At 43.2% G+C, this 14,340-nt stretch overlaps 1 protein-coding gene across 1 annotated transcript in view; it reads right to left on the reverse strand.

The window, feature by feature from the left end:
- Nucleotides 1-14,340, reverse strand: part of ANOS1 (anosmin 1) — a 182,256-nt gene that overhangs the window by 147,602 nt on the left and 20,314 nt on the right. The window lies entirely within an intron of this gene.

Consider the following 14,340-nt stretch of genomic DNA (forward strand, 5'->3'; position numbering starts at 1 on the left):
TGAAATAATACCCACACGCCAGTTAGCACGGCCTGATATTCACTCGGTACAGAACAAAGATTAGGACTACAGTTTACTGTCTCTAACGTTAGCATTTCTTCTGGGAAATCTCTTACTCCACATGACTGGCATCTTGGTCACGACTCCTCCTTTGGCTGGGATAGGTTATGTGCGTGTGTGTTAGACTGGGGTAGCTGGTAGAGATAGTAAACGCCACCACCCCATAATTTAGATGCCGTGGCCTCCAGCTCTTGGAAGTTCACGGTTGGGTATGACATCAAGTAAGTCCATTTCCTCTGTCTGAATCTCTAAACTTTGAATTTTGACAACATCATATTCTATTCATAGATTAGTATTACATTGGCGCTCAGTTCAGAGAAAAGAAAATCAATATATCTTCTTAAAAATCCTTTTATAACAAGCTCATGGAGACATAACGTAGACACAGAAAGCACACTGTTTTAAAGTATAGAAACCAGCGGTTTGTAGTAAAAAGTATGTTCTAAATACTAAAAGGTATATTCAGAAGGCTGTGCAACCATCACCACTATCTATTTTTGGAACATTTTCACCAGCCCAGAAAGAAACATGTATCCCTTAGCACTCACTCCGCCATCTCCCTCCCTCCAGCCCCTGGCAACCACTCATCTACTTTCCTTTCCTACAGACTGATTCTGGAAACCTCATGGAAAAGGGATTATACAACATGTGGCCTTCTGTGTCTGGATTCTTTCACTGGGCATCATGTTTTACATTTTGCTAAACGGTATGGTATTTTTGCTCTGTCTATATTGCCACAAAAACCATACGTCATTCCTTTTTATTGTCCAATCCCATTGTACGGATATACCACATTTTTCTCTTCTGCTCCTAATAATCTGTCTCAATATATCTTATGTCCAATAGTATATGCTCATAATCTAGGATTCCTACTGAGTCAATCTCATCTCTATGGGATCAGAAAGTTTCTTCCACTAGGCTCGGATCATCGTGCTAAACGGCCTCAGCCCCACGTTAAAGCTTTAGCTATTACATCTATCATATGGCCCTAACTCTCCTCGGCAGCCTTACATCCCCAGATCCCAGAATGTACCTCCAGTTTCAGCTAAACTAAGATCAACCTACCCGTCCCCCTACTGACCTGGCCCAGCTTCCACCCCGGTCCCTTCTAAGTCTTTCTTTTCCTGGATAGATGGGGAGGACCTCTGGAGAACCTAAGGGTGTCTTCACTGCTTCTGCATTTGCTGGGCTGCTCTGGAGAGAAGTATGTACCCCATCCTCTCTTGTCTTAGGATATAGGTCTTTTATTTAAGTCAGCTCCCAAACTAGACTGTGGTCCCAGAGACAGGGCTTCCTTTTTCCTCTTTGCTTCAATGCTTCACACCAGCAAATGGACCAGCTCCTGATTCTCACAGAGACGGCCTCCATCAAAAGTCACGTGAGAGACACTGGGGCTGCAAAGTCAGCATGGCAACTGCTGCCTGGCTGATACGGTAACACCAATCGGGTAATATGCCTTTGACAGGATTATTATCAATAAATAATACTATCGTACTAATGACCACATCTACACAGCAGGCACTTGCTTTGGTGTTTGCCATATTCAGCCTCCCCAGGCATCCCACATAATGACATAAACTTCATTTACCCATTTTTAAAGTCAAGAAACTGGGATTCAAAGAAGCCAAGTAAAATATCCACATTCATGAAGCAAATGGTTAAACACAGTTGTCACACCACAATGGGTAAAGGTTTAGCTAAACAAAGGGTGACTTTTATGGAGCGTTTTGAAGGAAATCTCCAGACTCAGAACCTTGGAAGGACAGGAATGAATTGGTTGGGATGGTCCTGAGTATCGTACATTCCAGAAGCAGCAGATCAGATTGAGGGGTTGAAGCAGAGAACAGGAGGGGTGGTTGGGTAAACAGATAGAATGCAGATTACAGTGGATTTGGACTTATTGCTGGAAATAAAATTTGTTATGTACTACATGTCAGATGGTTAAAAAAAAAAAAGGAGAGGATTGGACAAGTCGTGTACCTACAACACCTTGACTAGTTTCCTTTTGTTTCCTTTGACTATAGATAAAATGGCCAGACCTCAACAACAAAACACCAAAACTCCAGCAAAGACTGCATTTGGCTGCCCAGCAAATGCATCCTCTAGTGCCTGGCACCATGCGGAAACCCAGTGCTCCCTATGGTATTGGACCATACATCTGTCAAAATTACAGAAAAACTAATAGTCACAGAGCCTATCTGCTAAGCTGTTTACATTCGGGGGGAATTAACATCAATGCATTTCCTCAACCAAGGCATTTTCATTTTAAGCAAAATTTCCCACTAATCACAAATTGAAAAACTATCATTATACAGAAATATTTGGGGCAATAGCAAGCAAGCATGAAAGATCATTTTGGTCATAATAGGTTTTTTTGTCACTGAAGACAGTATGTCCTAGAATGCTTAAGAAGATTAAAATCATAATCCACATAAAGTATTGAGCAAAATGTTTGGCACGGAGTTAGAGGTCAGAAAAAAAGTCCATTATGATTGACGTTACTTTGTTTGCCACGATTATTGTTTTCAGGAGGGAGTAATCCTGTACTTAAAATCTCCCAGTTCCTCTGTATAACCCAATGCAATCTTATTAGTGAGGCTCAGAAGAGGCAGCCCGTCATGTTTTTCTCCTTGGATGGTAACAATCCTGCCATGTTTGCCAATATGATGACTGGGCAATGGTATTCTTTTTGGTTTAATTTCCTTCAGCCATTTGTATTTCCTTTAGAGTGAACAGTCTGTGCATTTTACCATTTCTTTTCTGAATGCTTAACCATAGCCATTGTAGCAGCTACGAGGGCCAATTAGATTGAATAATCATTTGTCTATAATAGGTGTTGTAGAAATTTTCCAGTGATCGTTGGCCTTTTGACTTTATGCATGATGTTTGCTCCATGAAAAAATTTTCTATACACACACACAAACATGCACACACATAGATATGTGTCTCTACATTTCCTTTTGGGGTTTTAAGTTTCCTGTTTTTCTTAAACCACCCCCCCCCCCCCCCCCCGCCCATGTAAAGGTTTTGCAGCTGTTCTGTGCTTTTGCCTTTATCAATCAGCCTTTGGCATTCTATTTATCTCTACAAAGAACATCTAAAAACCCTGCCTAATGGCATCAAGGATGTGGGTAAACCCCTGATTTAACTCCAGCTACTGTGTTTCAGCCAGGTGCACACACACTACCATCCACCTACATTGCTTACCTGTGATGCTCTTTGAGCAGGAGAGCAATGGAAAAATACAAGAATCCAGTAGTTTTCAACAACCCGCCCTAGGGGAAGTTCTTAGTCAGATTACAATAGCCTTCCCCAGTTAAGCCACTTGACAACAAAAATAAAATACAGTATTGGCAATCAAGTCTTGTTCTGGGTTAAAGCCAGCAAAGATAAAGAGTCAAAGTACATCAGACAAGAAAGGCGTTTGCCTGTTGAATCATTATTGTAACCTCCAGGTAGGATCAGACAGCGGGACTTTGGTAATTATATAAAGATTACATCCTGTATTTTATTGGTTTAACTAGATCAAACATGAATGCTAGTCAATCCAACTTTCAAAGAGTTTATATAAGTTCACTCAACTGCACCCAGACATTATTTCAATGACATTTTCAAAGTCTCTTCTAGCCTTTTGATTTTTTTTCTCCTTAAAGAAAAATAATTCTTCAAAAGCTTCAGGTAAAGAAAACACTTCGTTCCCTCAAAGACAACCCACAAGGATAAAGATAAATGAAAACTAGCTATCGAGATACAACCATTTGAAAAAAGAATAGAGAATGAGAACAGATCCCACATATTTTCCTTAACACAACCAGGTGTAAGTGTGGAACAAGGACTAATCAATTTTCCATTTCAGAAACACAGCACTAAGCCATTGTCCAACGGCAGTATGGAACATTTGAAATTGAAACTATCCCAGAAAACCCACTATGGACCAAACATTTACCATTCAACCCTACAAACTGTGACTTTCAGTTAACAATTTTGTTCTTATATTAAACACAAGTTTTTGGGGGAGCTTGGGTGGCTCCGTCAGTTAAGGATCTTCTGCTCAGGTCAGGATCTCAGGGTTCGTGGGTTCAAGCCCTACGTCAGGCTCTGTGCTGACAGTAGCCAGCCTGATGTGGAGCTTGAACCCACGAACCCTGAGATCCTGACCTGAGCCAAAGTCTGTCACTTAACTGAATGAGCCCAAGAGAGAGAGAGAGAGAATCTGAAGCAAGCTCCATTGTCAGCTCCATGCAGGGCCTGACGGGGCTCAATCTCACAACTGTGAGATTATGATCTGAGCCAAAGTCAAAAGTCAGATGCTTAATTGACTGAGCCACCCAGGCACCCCTCATTGTTAAGTTTTTTAAAATAAAACATTGAGGGGAGCCTGACTGACTTAGTCGGAAGAGCCTGTGACTCTTAATCTCAGGGTTGTGAGTTCAAGCCCCACACTGGGTGTAGAGATTACTTAAATAAATACAATTTTTTTAAAAAGTAAAAAATAAAATGAAGGCATGGATTAAAATTTAGGAATTCACTTTAATCCAGAATAATTTCCTATTAATTTGAACCATGGAATAATATACTTAATTTCATTTGTTATCATAAGGATGTGCTTTTCTACTGTTAATATACTTGGAACTTTCTCACACATTCCACAGCAGCTAAAAGATAATGTAACAGAAGGACATTGGATGATGCATTTATGTGGCTTGAACTATTTCTTTATTTTTATTGTTATTTTGAGAGAGAGCACAAGCACAGGAGGGGCAGAGAGAAGGAGAGACAGAACCCCAAGCAGGCTCCACACCATCAGGGCAGAGCCTGATGTGGGGCTCAAACTCACGAACTGTGAGGTCATGACCTGAGCCAAGATTGAGAGTCCGACCCTTAACCAAATGAGCCACTCAGGTGAGGGATGTTCATCATAGGACAGGCTATCCATATGTGGGAGCACGAAGTCTACAGACCTCTGTACTTCCTACTCAGTTTTGCTGTGAACCTAAAACTACTCTAAAAAATAAAATCTACTGGGTGCCAGTTAAGCATGTGACTTCAGCTTGGGTCATTATCTCATGGTTCATGAGTTCAAGCCCCGCATAGGGCTCCATGCTCAGAGTGTGGAGCTTGGTTGGGATTCTTTCTCTCTCTCCTCTCCCTCCCTCTGTCTCCCCTTCCCCCCTGCTTGTGCTCTTGTCGCTCTCAAAATAAATAAATAAACTTTAAAAAAGTCTACTTCAAAGGATAGGAAAAAAAAGAGAGCTTTGTGTTTATACTTGTTCGTAAGTAGGATCTCTTTCTAATGTTATGGATTACTCTCAGTAAATCGATGGCCTTTCATCCCCTACTCCCTCTCAAAAAATTCTCTCTGGATTCTACAAATATCTCACATTGAGCTGAATTCTGTAGAACAACGTTTGGCCATACACAATGTACCTCTCTCCAAATGCCCAGCACTGGAATGCATGCCTGGCCACACTGTCTGGGTGTCACTTCTTCACACCCTGCAGCTTGTTTGGGAATGAGAACCTTCCATCAGGAACCTGTGCCTCCGCCAAGCCAGACCCCGTGTGTCCTTCGGGTCACTGCAAATGCCACTTCTTTGAGGAAGCCTTCCCTGACCACCTACACCCCGACTATCACAGACCCCCTGTTACACACACTCATGCAATGAGAACACATTAGAGACACAGTCTGTCTATATCTCTTCCTTACAGTTGGCTCCCTCACAACCTTAACAATTATTACTGATGAAATAAGTAAACGAATGGATAAGGAGTCGTACAAAAAATTTACACTTTAATCATTAGGTCATGAGGAGGTAAAAAGGATGAAATGAGTAGACTGAACTGAACAAATTTTTCACCTTCTTGGACAGGTGCTTTTAGGAAGTGGGTTCATTATTCTGTTTCTACTCGTCATGGCAATATTAAAAATGGAACCAAAGCTTGCATGCAGTATAAAATATAAATTATTTAAGACATAACCGTGCTAATTATCTTGCTACAGACGCATGTAATTAAAGTTATCTAAAGAAAATTTATAGAACAGCCAAGTGCCAGACTATGCCATATGGGAAAACATTACGTTTTATTAACATTTTACTATGAATTTTGACAAGGAATATTCCAAAGGATTCTACATGTAGGAGACTATCAGATCAAGACAGAATTTTTACTCCTTAGTGTCCCTATGAGAATGGTAGGACCCACCAGGGGATCAGAGGACTGGTTTTTCTTAGGACGTTTCAAACATCAGTCTACCAAGTTTAATCTCCGGAAGGATATGCTAGTTACTGATGCATTCTTGCCACAGTTAAGATTTCAGAGATGTATTGTCTAAAGCCATATTTCTATTTTCCAGAGACACCTCCACTAAGATGAGCCATCTCCATGGAATCACATAAAACCTTGGAAGATTTCAAGGCAGAATAAATGACTTAGGCTGAAATAAATCCAGCCGTAAGGAGGTTTAGAGGGAGCATTAAAGGTAATAACTAAAATTTAGTAAATGACTCGTTTTACAAAGCAAGGGAAGCGTGAGAAGAGAGTACCTGCTATAAATTGAACACCGAAAGCATTGTTGATGGGAGACCTGAGCAATAAAGAACAGTCCCTATAAATGTCAGTCTCCTTCCCTCCTTCTCATTCATCACTCTGAAATGTTTACTTCACGTGCCAATTGTGCGTGAGTTCCTCCAATTCCAGGAACCTCTCGCCAATCGCCATTTCGGCTCTTCTAGAAGGTAAACACATGCCTGTGGACTAAAGTGGTGAGTCCCGCCAGGCAGACCTGTCATGTTTACTGTGTAGGGACAACCGCCCACCTTCCCCAAGGTGGGCACCGTGGTCAGCCACACCTGCATCTTCTTCCTTCTTCTTCTTCTTCTTCTTCCTCCTCCTCCTCCTCCTCCTCCTCCTCCTCCTCCTCCTCCTCCTCCCTCCTCCTCCTCCTCCTCCTCCTCCCTCCTCCTCCTCCTCCCTCCTCCTCCTCCTCCTCCTCCTTCTTCCTCTTCTTCTTCGAAGCTTTCCTGACTTTAATCATTTGTGTGTGAGTGATGTTGAGAAAGACAAGACTGGGAAGAGGAGAAGAGAAGGAGCAGTAAGGGAGAAGGAAGGGGACAGAGCAGGGAAGGAGGACAGAAAGAATCCAAAGAGGCCAGAGCAAATGGCATATTGAGTCTCTGGGCATAAACCTGAGATATAAAGACTTCTTTCTATATAAAATAATATAAATATACAAGCAGAAATTATTTTTGGCATCAAAAGGCACAGGGAAATCTGCACTAAGATCACTGCACGAAAAGCCACTGGCGTGGGGACCTCCACCGGCTCAGTGGGCTGCATATCAGTGGTCCCTTCAGCAGTTGTCTGAGTGGGGACGTGGCAGCGTCTGAACTTTTGATGCTAGGTTCGGTTCTATAGCTTCAGCTCAGTCTCCATGGCAACTACCAGTACTGTCCAGTCTGGGACACGGGGTCCCCACTAACATGGGGCCCCAGGTACACCTGCTGTATTCCACGGGAATTCGAGACAAAGCACAGAAAGAAAGATTGGCAGAAATGAAAAGGGCAATGAGTTCTAGAAGCAGATTAACGCCCAGGATCCAGCTTGTTGGATGTACAATATGTCCCTTCAACAGCCTGAGGCAAAGCTGTGAGACACTGTGCTTCTTTGAGATGCACCGCCAGACTGTCCCCAAAGTCAGGGTGCGCTTTCCCCAACTGTAGTTTGGTGTGACGCCGTGAATGTTGGCCTGGTAGCAGCCGTGACGTGGTGGTCAACATTCCATGAACGTGACCTTGGTCCCAGCTGCGCTTACTGTCACCAATGACACTGAGTTCTGTACGTTGTTGGTTCTACACATGTTGGGTTTAACTGCCGTTTAAAATGAGATGAATGTAATTAGACAATGATTGGGCATTGAAAGGCAAAACTGTGGTGTACACAGAACGAAAGAGTGCAGGTAAGACTCACTGCCACAAGACTGCACTGTCCTATTTTCTTGCCACTAGTAACGAATACGTTACAGGACTGAAGCAATGGGACACAGAAGGAGGTGTGCCACATGATTACCGATAGATGAACAAAAAAGTGCAAATGGACACAGAAGAAACTACCAAACCTCCCGGACCAGACAGAACGTATGACAAAGCAACAAGATATTAGTGTGACCCAGTGATGCTTCTTTTAACAAAGACCATCTCCGAACCTGTGTCATGATTTTAGTACAATGTTTGTTTCTTGGGGTTGCATAAAAATAGATGTTCCATCCATGGCTTCTTAGATTCACTGAAATCTCATACAAATTTATGTTGGCCCTCTACCAATTCCTTGTCTTTGCCACACTGACACATCTTTGAGAGTTACTCTCGGGCAGGCTACCCCTGCCTTCCCCAGTCTGCTTTCAGGAAACGATTAGTGAAGGACTTCTGAAACCGATCTGTATGTTACAGACAGTAGCCTGCGATTCTAAGCAGTGAGGTGTTATCAGTGGCCGGATGGAGGTCCACTGAGGACACTCAGTGTGAGTTTCGATGGCCTCCCGTATGGAAAGTACATATAGACAGGACTACCCAGGAAATTAAAAGGGGAAGGACCAGTAATAACAATGCTTCCAAAATTTCTGGTGCAAAGAATCACCCAGGGAATCTGTTAGACATTGCGGTTCTCCGGGACTGACTCAGTAGATCTCAATCTGACCCTGGAATCTGTAGACCGACAGATGCCCTAAATGTTTCTTATAATGGGACACACGTGGTCAACACTAGGCCAACAGATTGTCCGAACTTTGAGGGATTATGGAACGAAGGCCTAGTGATGAAAGACACAGAGCAGTTGTAGAAACCAAAGAAAAGCATGAAAATGGTTAAGTGTTTATGCTCAGGGAGGAAAAGTGTAGTTTAAAAAGTATAAGGTAGAAAAGAGTTCTAGAGGATGATAGGTCCAATGGGTGCCAATGTTTGGAGCTGTTTCTACCCCAGAGGGAGAATTTTGTCACACAAAACAGTAATTGTCTGTAGTGAATCTTCTCCTGCACCATCCAGATGTCCCTACAACCCCAGAACCAAGATCAATGTGCCTACTGGGAGTGTCGAGTACTGATGGGTATTACCTAAACCCCTCCTTTCCCCTCCCATAAACTCTACTTGCTGGGAGAGGTTACCTAACCCAAGGCCACACTGCTTCCGGGAGAGTCCCACATGGAGTACTGGCTGATGCTGGGCCACAAAGGACCAACCCCCTTGTCCCATTCACAGTAACATCCGAGGCATTTCCAGCTCCAGATGATGCTATGGTATCCACTTGAGGCTGTGGCCACAGATGGCATGACAGCCCAACTCCTGCCCCATGCTGTGTCCTTCACTCCCCTGAGGCGGTGATCCTGGGAACGTCACCCAGTACGGTAACGTGAGCTCACATCTCGAGAGCTTAGCATATGCTTCATGACTAACACAACCTGTGAAAACCAATCACCTTCCCATATATGTGCAGGGGGAGAGAATGAGTTTTCTCCACTTGAGAGGCTTTTGGAAAAAGCCAAGTAGATATGAGGCATAATTTTTGAAAAAGGTGAGGGTGTTGAAGAAGTTAACCACGTAGTGGCAGGACTCAAGAGCCACAGGAAAGCGAGCCCTTCCCGTGCAGAAGAGGAAGGTGGATCGACAGGAAACAGCAGGTGAGCTGCAGAGCATTCTAGCCCAAGAACAGATCTCATTAAGTCCCCACAAACTCCTTCTCAGGGGGCCAGCCTCTCTGAGGATGCATGACAACATGACTTCATATTGATACATGCTTTCCTGAAAGGAACAGAATTGTGTCCTCTTGAAAGTATTCAGAAGAAGAGAGCCAAAGCATAAGAGACTCTTAAAAACTGAGAACAAACTGAGGGTTGATGGGGGGTGGGAGGGAGGAGAGAGTGGGTGATTCGTGTTGAGGAGGGCACCTTTTGGGATGAGCACTGGGTGTTGTATGGAAACCAGTTTGACAATAAACTTCATATATTGAAAAAAAAGTTCAACATTGGGAATTTAAAAAAAAAAGAAAGGGTTGAAGTTATAATAATAAAAAGATGAGATAAATTTAAAAAAAGTATTCAGAAGAAGAACATGGTATTGTTTCAATATGTTTCAAGTCGCCATTGGTAGCTATTTTTTATTTGTGCATTTAAAAGCAACTTTGTCCTGAGGCTGTGGATGAAACAATTGAAAGGCAGGACAGAAATCTTTTTTTAAAAAAACATGTCAGCACCATTCCAAAGTTCCTGCGAGGAATTAAAATCATTATCAAAGCAGGAAAAAATGCAAGAGCAATGTGGAAAAACATAACTTTACACAACTCTTAATTACATCTTTTACTAGAATTCTCTGGAAAGACTATGATGGTACGCAAATTTACAGCACGCCGAAGTAGACGTTAACATTTACTCACTAGCGATGCGTAAAAGATTTCTTTGGCATTTTCTGTTCCTTAATTGTTATTGTTGCTGCTGCTGCTGCGTTTTTATCGTAGGATGTTTAAAAAACTTTTTTTAATGTTGATTTTTGAGACAGTGAGAGAAACGCAGAGTACACGAGCAGGGGAGGGGCAGAGGGAGAGGGAGACACAGGATCCGAAGCAGGTTCCAGGCTCCGAGCTGTCAGCACAGAGCCCAACGCGGGGCTCGAACCCATGAACTATGAGATCATGACCTGAGCCCAAGTCAGACGCTCAACAGACTGAGCCACCCAGGCGCCCCTACTGTAGGATGTTTTAAACATGGACGAAACAGAAAATTGATCAAGAGAAATTTTAGCAAAAAGCGAAGGCATGTAGGCGGCCACTAAAACAATGACGTCATAAGCTCTCTTACTTACATGAGGATTCAACCGTGTCCTACCCGGAAAGACTGCTGTACGACTGCTCCTCTCACTGATACCAACTGAAACAAGCACTTTACGGTGATCTCAAGATGTTTTGAGAGCTGTTAGAATTCTGACTTCTCCGCAGGTAATCAGCTGAGACCTTCTCTTAGATCTTCATAAAGTCACCTTCTGTGCAGAGCATTTGCATCAGTGGGCATTTCTGCCACTTCCTGTCTGTGAAAGTATAAGATCTATACTGGGGCACCTGCGTGGCTCAGTCAGTTCAGCGTCTGACTTCGGCTCAGGCCATGATCTCACAGTTCATGGGTTTGAGCCCCGTGTCGGGCTCTGTGCTGACAGCTCAGAGCCTGGAGCCGGCTTCAGATCCTGTGTCTCCTTCTCTCTCTGCCCCTCCTCCGCTCGCACTCTGTCTCTCCCTCTCTCTCAAAAAGAAACAAATGTTAAAAAGAAAAAAAAAAAAAAGAATAAAATCTATCCAAATATGGCCAAGCCTGTTCTGTAAACACAACCAACACCAGAAAAGGGACTCGAAATGTGTTTCTAAATACGCTCTCAAAATGTTTGTAAACTGTAGAATTCTGACTCAGATGATACCATATAATTACAAATCAGTGAAGACCTCTGAGGGTCATTTAATCCATGTTCCTGCTGGAAACAAAACAAATCTAACTCGTGAATGACGTGTAATTGTCTTGTAATACAAGGAACTTTCCAGGGGAAAGAGTTTCCGCATCTCGGTAACACATCACCCTGTTCTGAGTTTTCCATCCCTGAATCCCCACTGAAACCTTGCGAACCAAAAGAGCAAAGGGGTGAGGAATTATTAAGGTTCAGACCTTCTGCCTGCTGATTCTCTAGTTAACGAAATACTCTGATCACTGTCTCCAAAACATAAGCCTAAGAAAAAGGTCAAAGCTGGAGGAGAAGACACAGCCCAGAGTCCATCCTGTGAGAGTATGAAGATCACATAGAGATTATTCCATTCCAGAATACTCAGGGTGGGACCAGAATGATGATGCAAACCACTCACATCTTGGAAGTGAACATGACATGGGGAACTTTCTGAAAAATGGTCACCAAGGTCTGAGGAGAAAGGGAAAGTGCAGAATGGGCTGGGAGGGAGGATCTAAGCATCCCATGATAGCGCTAAACCTCCAGCGCACCCCCCCACCAAGGACTCTTCTGGACACGCCAGGTTACTCATTATTGTGGATCTGAGTAATATGCAAAAGCCATCAGGAATACTGGCAACACAAGATTCTGAGGAACATTCTACATCACCGCAAGAATCGCCAGGGTTGAAAGATTCAAGCCCAATGTTCTCCCCTTGTAAATGAAGATACTGGAACCCAGGAAGTCTAAAAAATATGCAACACATTGCTCCTTTGAACAAAAAAAAAATATTCTAATAATTGAAAGCATGCCCAACTTGGGAGTCAAAAGAACCTATTTCACATTCCAGGTCACTTACCCATCATAAATTGCAAGCTTTCAAAAAAAAATTAATGTCTTCTTTTCCAAAATGACAAGAAAGGTGGTTTTATAAGATGGTCACAGACATGTTTATGAAGGACCACCTGTGATCATCTAAAGTCAAAGTGACGTCTACCTGTGACTAGTGACGTCTAGTCTAGCTGGCAAGATGCAATCAATATGAATGATTTGCACATAAGAGGTGACTGCTAATAATTTACAAGGTCCTGGGTAGCTCATGTAATTAACCATGGAGAAGTCGAATTCTAAGAGCCCTTAATACATTTTGATATAACAATAAAGAAAATGGTTTTCAATTGTTTATGAGTAAGATCAATCTTATGAATTTCTACGTGTTGTTTCAAGTCTTTCCAAAGGCACAATATCCACAGAAAGCATAAAATGCGCTCTTCAACGCAGTTCTGCACTAAATTATATTCGTAACCCATAACCCCCTTTTGGAGAACATGAAAATCCAACAACGTAAATACTGTTTCTTTTGGGGGCGCCTGGGTGGCTCAGTCGGTTAAGCGTCCAACTTTGGCTCAGGTCATGATCTCAAGGTTCGTGGATTCAAGCTCCACATCAGGCTCTGTGCTGACAGCTCAGAGCCTGAAGCCTGCTTCAGATTCTGTGTCTCCCTCTCTCTCTCTTTCAAAGATAAATAAACATTTTTAAAAAGTTAGAAAAAAACATATTTAAAAAATACTGCTTCTTTTGGGTTCCAGGACCCAATTCCAATGTGTGTTTTTGCCGGGGGGCGGGGGGGGGGGGGGGGGGCTGGGATTCCCTGCATACCACTGAGCAATTCTCAGACACCAGTAGGGTGTCAGAGAATTTTTTTTCAGTTTATTTATTTTTGAGAGAGAACGAAAGAGAGACAGAGTGCAGGCAGGGGAGGGGCAGAAAGCAAGAGGGACAGAGGATCCAAAGCAGGGTCTGTGCTGACAGCAGAGAGCCTGACGGGGGGGCTCGAACTCACGAACCACGAGATCATGACCTGAGCCAAAGCGGGACACCAAACCGACTGAGCCGCCCAGGCGCCCTGGGTGTCAGAGAATTTAACTCACTTCTGAGCCTGTAAAGAGAGCTAACAGCAGATCCCACAGGTAAAGGGCTCACGCCTACAGGACTGCCCCCTCCCTTTCAGATGCCAACCAAAAGTGTAGGCTGTTACCTGCTTTTGACCACCATGCTGAAGACTGAAGCTTCCAACAACCCCCTTCTTGGGTTTGGTTAATTTTCTAGAGCAGCTCACAAGAACACACAGAAACATTCTACCACATGATCATTTTTTAATAACAGGTTATACCTCAGGAACAGGCAGACAGAAGAGATACTTAGGGCAAGGTTTGGGGAAAGAGAATGGAGCCTTCACCACCTCTCTAGTCTCCTCACCCCTGTGTCTTCACCAACCCAGAAGCTCTCTAACCTCTTTTGGGTTTTTCTGGAGGCTTCATTACAGAGGCACAACTGATTAAATCACTGGCCATTGGCAACCAGTTCATCCCCCAGCCCCTCTCCCCTTCCCAGATGTAGGGGTGAGGTTGAAAGTTCATAGGCTGGGGGTCACTCAGAAGTAGCCCCCAGCCTTAGGCTTTCCAAAAGTCTGTGCATTAGCACAGCAAAGGACACCTCCATCACTCTTGTCACAGGGCATCTCGAGAGGTTTGAGCCAGGAACCAGTGGATGAAGACCAAAACAAGAGATATGTATTTTGGTCACCTGAATTACCAAATATATGTTTCTTATGAATCACAATCTCACACTGTTCTTGATATCATTTAAAATTCAAAATGAAATACAGGGACTGCACATTTCTTAGGCTGCTATAAGAAAGCACCACAAAGTAAGTTGTTCAGACAGCAGGAATTCATCGTCACCATTCCACAGGCTAGAAGTCTTAGATCAAGACTTAGATCAAGACAAGACATGTCTGTGGGGCCATGCTC

The sequence above is a fragment of the Panthera leo genome, chromosome Y, assembly GCF_018350215.1.
Source record: "Panthera leo isolate Ple1 chromosome Y, P.leo_Ple1_pat1.1, whole genome shotgun sequence".
In the NCBI taxonomy this organism is placed as follows: Eukaryota; Metazoa; Chordata; class Mammalia; order Carnivora; family Felidae; genus Panthera; species Panthera leo.